The sequence below is a fragment of the Mus caroli genome, chromosome 10 (genome assembly GCF_900094665.2).
Source record: "Mus caroli chromosome 10, CAROLI_EIJ_v1.1, whole genome shotgun sequence".
Classification (NCBI taxonomy): Eukaryota; Metazoa; Chordata; class Mammalia; order Rodentia; family Muridae; genus Mus; species Mus caroli.
Window position 1 is genome coordinate 70,048,280 of NC_034579.1, and position 7,433 is coordinate 70,055,712.

Consider the following 7,433-nt stretch of genomic DNA (forward strand, 5'->3'; position numbering starts at 1 on the left):
AGGGCAACTGTGTGTTTCTGGGAGAAGCACGGAAACACATTCCAAGGGCAACTGTGTGTTCCTGGGAGAAGCTCGGAAACACATTCCAAGGGCAACTGTGTGTTCCTGGGAGAAGCACGGAAACACATTCCAAGGGCAACTGTGTGTTCCTGGGAGAAGCACGGAAACATTCCAAGAGCAACTGTGTGTTCCTGGGAGAAGCAGGGAAACACATTCCAAGAGCAACTGTGTGTTTCGAAGACACCAAGGTTGCCAGACTCGTCTTGTTTCCTTGGAATTTTCTCACAAGCTCTCAGAAATCTCATACAGCTCCGTTCTTGGTAGATCCTGAGTGGATCAGTTCAGCCTTGGGAGCTTTAATCATCAGACATATGTCATCCTCAAGACCCATTGTCCACGAACCTTATACAACCTAGACCTTCTGTTCTGTGGCTTCAAGCTTTCCAGCCTTGTCCTAACTTTTTATTTTTTTATTCTTAGGATAAAATCTCATCACACAAACCTTGCAATGACATCATTTTTTAACAATTCTCTGTCACATCTACTAAGTTTTCTCTTTTTAGTTCATGTCCCTAAATAAAGTTGAATCTAAATAACACAGATAGCACGTTGATGTAAATTAAGATTACTGTACACATATGTTGGGGGCAAATTTGCCTGTTTCTGTGACAGTCTGCCTGTCAGGCAGAGTCAAGTCAGGCCAGGGTCTGCTGACAGATTTCCTGGCCTGCTGACACATGGAAGGATAAGAGGGGATGCACTTGAGAGCTCAAGGTGAGGGGCTGAATGTTCTGTTAATCTTGGAGGAAGGAACAAGGAGGAATAGGGAGGTTTCCGGATGGATACAGATATGGAACGTATGTCAGCCATTGTCTATGCTGGCTTGAGATTTTGTTTCCCACTGTAAAGTCTATAAAGCCTAAGAGAATTCAACTTGGGGCTGCCATAGTACTGACTGAACAGCCCTTCCTATTTCTTTCTTTCTTTCTTTTTTTTTTTTAAGATGTATTTGTTTTATGTATACACTGTAGCTGTACAGATGGTTGTGAGCCATCACGTGGTTGCCTGGAATTGAATTCGGGACATCTGCTCACTTCAGCTCCGCTAACTACAGTCCTGCTTGCTCCGGCCCAAAGATTTATTTATTATTATATTTAAGTACACTGTAGCTGCCTTCAGACACTCCAGAAGAGGGCATTTGATCTCATTAGGGATGGTTGTGAGCCACCATGTGGTTGCTGGGATTTGAACTCAGGACCTTCGGAAGAGCAGTCTCTTAACCACTGATCCATCTCTCCAGCCCCAACCCTCCCTATTTCTAACCTTTGCCTCTGAGTCTTCTTTTCTGTCTTTTCTATAATCCTCACTCCCTAGGACTGCTTGATTTTGTACCAGCTGGACTGGTACACACATACTTTGAACTACCAGGGTGAACTGACTGGTTTTGTGTATTGACTTGACACAGCTGGAGTTATCACAGAGAAAGGAGCCTCCCTTGAGGAAATGCCTCCGTGAGATCCAGCTGTAAGCCATCTTCTCAATTGGTGAGCAAGGGAGGAGGGCCCATTGTGGGTGGTGCCATCCCTGGACTGTTAGACTTGGGTTCTGTAAGAGAGCAAGCTGAGCAAGCCAGTTACTCACATCCCTCCATGGCCTCTGCATCAGCTCCAGCTTCCTAACCTGCTTGAGTTCCAGTCCTGACTTCCTTTGGTGATGAACAGCAGTATGGAAATGTAAGCCGAATAAACCCTTTCCTCCCCAACTTGCTTCTTGGTCGTGATGTTTGTGCAGGAATAGAAACCCTGACTAAGACACAGGATTTATTTGTGTTAAAAATCTCAAGCAATCAGCTATTGGATGGATCACAGGGCCCCCAATGGAGGAGCTAGAGAAAGTATCCAAGGAGCTAAAGAGATCTGCACCCTGTAGGTGCAACAACATTATGAACTAACCAGTACCCCAGAGCTCTTGACTCTAGCTGCATATGTATCAAACGATGGCCTAGTAGGCCATCACTGGAAAGAGAGGCACATTGGACACGCAAGCTTTATATGCCCCAGTACAGGGGAACACCAGGGCCAAAAAGTGGGAGTGGGTGGGTAGGGGAGTGGGGGGGAGGGTATGGGGGACTTTTGGGATAGCATTGGAAATGTAATTGAGGAAAATACGTAATAAAAAAAAATTAAAAAAAAAATCTCAAGCAAACTTTCTCCGCACTTGGACTTTAACATCTTCCTTTGCCCCTCATATCTCACTGATCCTATAAGTGAGAACAAAATAGTTTATATTTTAGCAATATGACAGTGGGCACACTGTTGAAGTAACCTTGACATGAGGGAATGTTCCCTGCAAACAAGGAAAGGTGACAAAGAAAGGGCCTAGAGAGTCAAAAATCTCTACATGCTGATGCTGTGTGTGTACTTTAAGTGACAAAAGACATTTACTAATGTCCCTTTGTCTGCTTTGTAGACTTTTAAAGATCTCTTTTGAGATTATAACTACACTTCTTCATCTCTCTCCTCCATCCAAATAGTCCCATGTATCCTTTCTTGCTCCCTTTCAAATGTGTGACCTGTACTTACATCTTTTTTCTTTTCTTTTTCTTTTTTCCTTTTTTTTTTTTTTTTTTGGTTTGGTTTTTCGTTTTGGGAACTCACTTTGTAGACCAGGCTGACCTCGAACTCAGAAATCTGCCTGCCTCTGCCTCCCGAGTGCTGGGATTAAAGGCCTGAGCCACCACGCCCGGCACATCTTTTTTCATTGTTATTACATGTATGTATGAAAACACACACACATATGTATATTCCTAAATATAACATACTGAGTATACACAGTGCCATTTTTTTATGTTAGTTTTTACATTGTTCTTTTTTTTCTTTTAAGTTTTATTTATTTATTATACATAAGTACACTGTAGCTGTCTTCAGACACTCCAGAAGAGGGCATCAGATTTCGTTACGGATGGTTGTGAGCCACCATGTGGTTGCTGGGATTTGAACTCCGGACCTTCGGAAGAGCAGTCGGCGCTCTTAACCACTGAGCCATCTCACCAGCCCTACACAGTGCCCATTTTTATGTATACGTTCGGGGCTAACACTTTGGTATGAAAGGCATATGATGAAACTATGTGGGAAGGATTAGGAGGTGTGGCCTGTTGGAGGTGGTAGTCACTGGGAGTGGGCTTTGAAGTTTCCAAAGCCATCACCATTCACAGTTAGCTCTTTCTTTGTGCTTACTTAAAATCAGATGTGAGATCTCAACTACTGCTCCACCACCATACCTACTTTCTTGCTGCCAGGGTCCCTGCCATGATGGTCCTGGGCTCACCCTTTGAAACCATAAGCCCCAATAAACTCTTTCTTCTATAAGTTGTGCCCTTCCCCCAGCCTTGAGTTGGCTAAACTTGTCTTCAGACAGGGGGAGCCAGGCTCCTGCCTGAGACTTGAGCAGACTTCCTGCTTGCTGACCTGCTGAGAGCTTATTTTGCAACTCAATCCAGCTGAAAGAAGCAACAGAATCCAGCTGAAAATAAAGAATGGATCCTTGGGTTTTCCCCTATTTATTGAGCCTTGATCAGAGAACTTTGTCTTGGCTCATTATTTCTCTCATCCACCCATTGTATTTCATCCCCAGCTCTCCTTCCAGGTACACCCAGTTCTCCGTGGCTGTTGGACAGCTATAATACATTGCCTTAGTCATGATGTCTCTTCACAGCACGACAGAACTAATTAAGGCAGTGGCATTCTAGCTGTATGTATAGTCGCAGAGATGCATAGGGTTTGGGATCAAGCAATTGTTTGAGTGGCTTCCTTAAATGAGCTATGTGATATTTTTAGTTGTGAGTTAATTAGAATAAAGTGATTTTATTTAAAAACAGTAAATAAGGGCTGGAGAGATGGCTCAGTGGTTAAAGCACTGACTGCTCTTCCAGAGGTCCTGAGCTCAATTCCCAGCAACCACTTGGTGGCTCACAACCATCTGTAATGGGGTCTGATGCCCTCTTCTGGTGTGTCTGAAGACAGCTACAGTGTACTCACATAAATAAGATAAATAAATATGTTGAAAAAATAAAAACAGTAAATAAAATTAGAGGGAAACATAAAAAAGGACTGTCCGGTCCATGAAACTGAAAGGCATAAGGCACTGCCTGATCTGTTTCCACGGTAACCCAAGACGTGAAACTGAACCACTAACTAGCTTTCCTTAACTTGGTAAAGGACAGGCACCTTCTAAGCAAAATACTGAGAATTATTTACTCAAATGTTTTCCTGTGAACTCTATAAATATCGTCTGGTGTTAACTGAAACCTCAATAGGACATCTAGAGGCTTGCACCTAGATAAAAATAAACCCCCAAAAGTTTCTCTCTAGAACAAAGTATTTCTCTTTTGAGTCATCACAGCCTCAAAAATATGCTAAGAACAAAGTTTCTTAAACCTGAGAACTTTCAGAGACTTAAAAATTGACCCAAAGAAGAAAATGGAATGATCTCAATTTCTTTCATACAAACCTAAGATCCGCTTCAGTGTCTGTCAGTAATTTTAACCTTTCTTCTTGGTTTGCTTTGTTCATGGCTTTAGATACTGTTTGTATAATTCTTATTTTATATTTATTTCCTTTTAATTTATTTTATCTCTGTTTTATTTATTAAAATTACTGTCTGTTTTCTCACCTTCTTTTTTTTTGTTTGTTTGTTTGGTTTGTTTTTTGTTTTTTTGTTTTCGAGACAGGGTTTCTCTGTATAGCCCTGGCTGTCCTGGAACTCACTTTGTAGACCAGGCTGGCCTCGAACTCAGAAATCCNCCTGNNTCTNCCTCCNNANTGCTGGGATTAAAGGCGTATGCCACCATGCCCAGCTTTTCACATTCTTTTTTTTTTTTTTTAAAGATTTATTTATTTATTTATTTATTTATTTATTTATTATTTGTAAGTACACTGTAGCTGTCTTCAGACACACCAGAAGAGTGCATCAGATCTCATTACGGGTGGTTGTGAGCCACCATGTGGTTGCTGGGATTTGAACTTGGGACCTTCGGAAGAGCAGTCGGGTGCTCTTACCCACTGAGCCATCTCACCAGCCCTTTTCACATTATTAATATACAAATGTTTGTATGTCACCCTTTGTGGATTTTTTTCTTCTTTCTCTCTTTTCTTTCTCTCTCTCTTTCTTTCTTTCTTTCTTTCATTAATCAATTTATTCTTTTACATTTCAAATGATATCCCTTTTCCTGGTTACCCTTCCACAACACCCCCCCCTTCCATCCCCTCTCTCCCCCCTCCCCTTTGCCACTATGAGTGTGCTCCTCTACCCACTCACCCACTCTGGCCTCACTGTCCTAGCATCCCCCTACACTGGGGCATCAAACCTCCACAGGACCAAGGGCCTCCCCTTCCATTGATGTCAGATAAGGCCATCGACTGCTACATATGTATCTGGAGCCATGGCTCCCTCCATATATATTTATTTTATTTATTGCATATGTGTATATATAGTCTGTGTGCATGTACTCCTGCATGCCAGAAGAGGGCATCAGGCCCCATTATAGATGATTATAAACCACCATGTAGTTGCTAGAAATCGAACGCAAGACCCCAAGAAGAGCAGCCAGGGCTCCTAACTGCTGAGACATCTTCCTAGTGGATTGTTTTTAATTGCAGGAGATCTACAAAACTCACAATTATGAGAGGAATGCCATATGTCAGATTTGACGTCCCTTACAGTAATGAAGAGTGACCTATGCCATTATTACAGTACTGCATGCATATATACTGGTCTTAGTTATTTTTCTCAGAGCTGTGATAAAATAGTCTGACAGAGCAGTTTACAGAATAAAAAGTTTATTCTAGCTTACACTTCAAGGGTAGACTCTATTGAGGCAGGGAATTTGTACTGTCTGGTTTTGTGCCTCAACCTGATACAGACTAAAGTCATCAGAGAGGAAGGAACTTCAGTTGATGAAACGCTTCCATGGGATCTAGCTGTAAGGCATTTTCTCAATTAGTGATCAATGGGGGAGGGCCTAGCCCACTGTTGTACCATCTCTGGGCTGGTGGTCCTGGGTTCTATAAGAAAGCAGGGTGAGCAAGGCATGAGAGAGCAAGCCAGCAGGCAGTATTCATCCATAGCCACTGCATCAGCTCCTGCCTCCAGGTTCCTGCCCTGCTTGAATTCCTGTTGTTAATTTCCTTTGTTGATGAACTATGTAGAAGCGCAAGCCAAATAAGCCCTTTCCTCCCCAGCTTGCTCTTTGGTCATGTTGTTTTGTTGCAACTATAGAAGACAAAAGTGAAGGCAAAGGGGAGAAAGCAACGGTTGCATGGTACTGCTCAAGTCCATTGTCTACTTCTGCAGTCCAAAATCCCATCCAAATAATGGTGCTACCCACAGTAAGCAAGTCTTGTCACTTAACACAAGCAAGACAAGCCCTCCCCCGCCCCCACTGGCATGCTGAGACACCTGTCTCCTAGGTGGCTCTCGGTTCTGTAAATTTGACAGTACCAACCATCACATTACTTGGCAACTGGCCTGTAACTAGGGTAATATGGAACATGGTGGCAGCAGACAGATATACAAACAGAGAAAGAGAGAGAAAGAGAGAGCATCTGGCTTTTGAAACCTCAAAGCCCACTGCTAGTTACTTGCTTCTTCCAACATGGCCACACCCACTCCAACAAGGCCACAGCTCCTAATCCTTCTAATCCTTCTCAAATAGGGCCACTCCCTAGGACTAAGCATTTAAATATATGATTCTGTGGCAGCCATCCTTATTCTTTTTTTTTTTTTTTTTTTTTGGGTTTTTCCAAGACAGGGTTTCTCTGTGTATCCCTGGCTGTCCTGGAACTCATTCTGTAGACCAGGCTGACCTCGAACTCAGACATCCGCCTGTGCCTCCCAAGTGCTGGGAGTAAAAGCATATGCCACCACGCCCCTCCAGCCATCCTTATTCAAACCACCATATAGTCATAAAAACACATACACATATGTGAAAATAAAAATAAAGGTTGAGTTATGAGGCAAAGGAAAGGAAGAGGTACTCCTCTCTCTTGGAGTCTAGTTGTTGGCTCTTGTGGCTGAGTGTCAAGAATTCCAGTCAAGGGCTGGAGAGATGACTCAGAGGGTAAAAGCATTGACTGTTCTTCCAGAGGTCCTGAGTTCAATTCCCAGCAGCCACAAGGTGGCTCACAACCATCTATAAAGGAATCCAATGCCCTCCACTGGTAGTGGTTGCCAACATAAGAGACAATATTCTTTTGGCTTGAAGATATCTCAAAGCTGGGTGGTGGTGGCACATGCCTTTAATCCCAGCACTTGGGAGGCAGAGGCAGGCATATTTCTGAGTTCGAGGCCAGCCTGGTCTANAGGCCAGCCTGGTCTATAGAGTGAGTTCCAGGACAGCCAGGGCTACACAGAGAAACCCTGTCTCGAAAAACCAA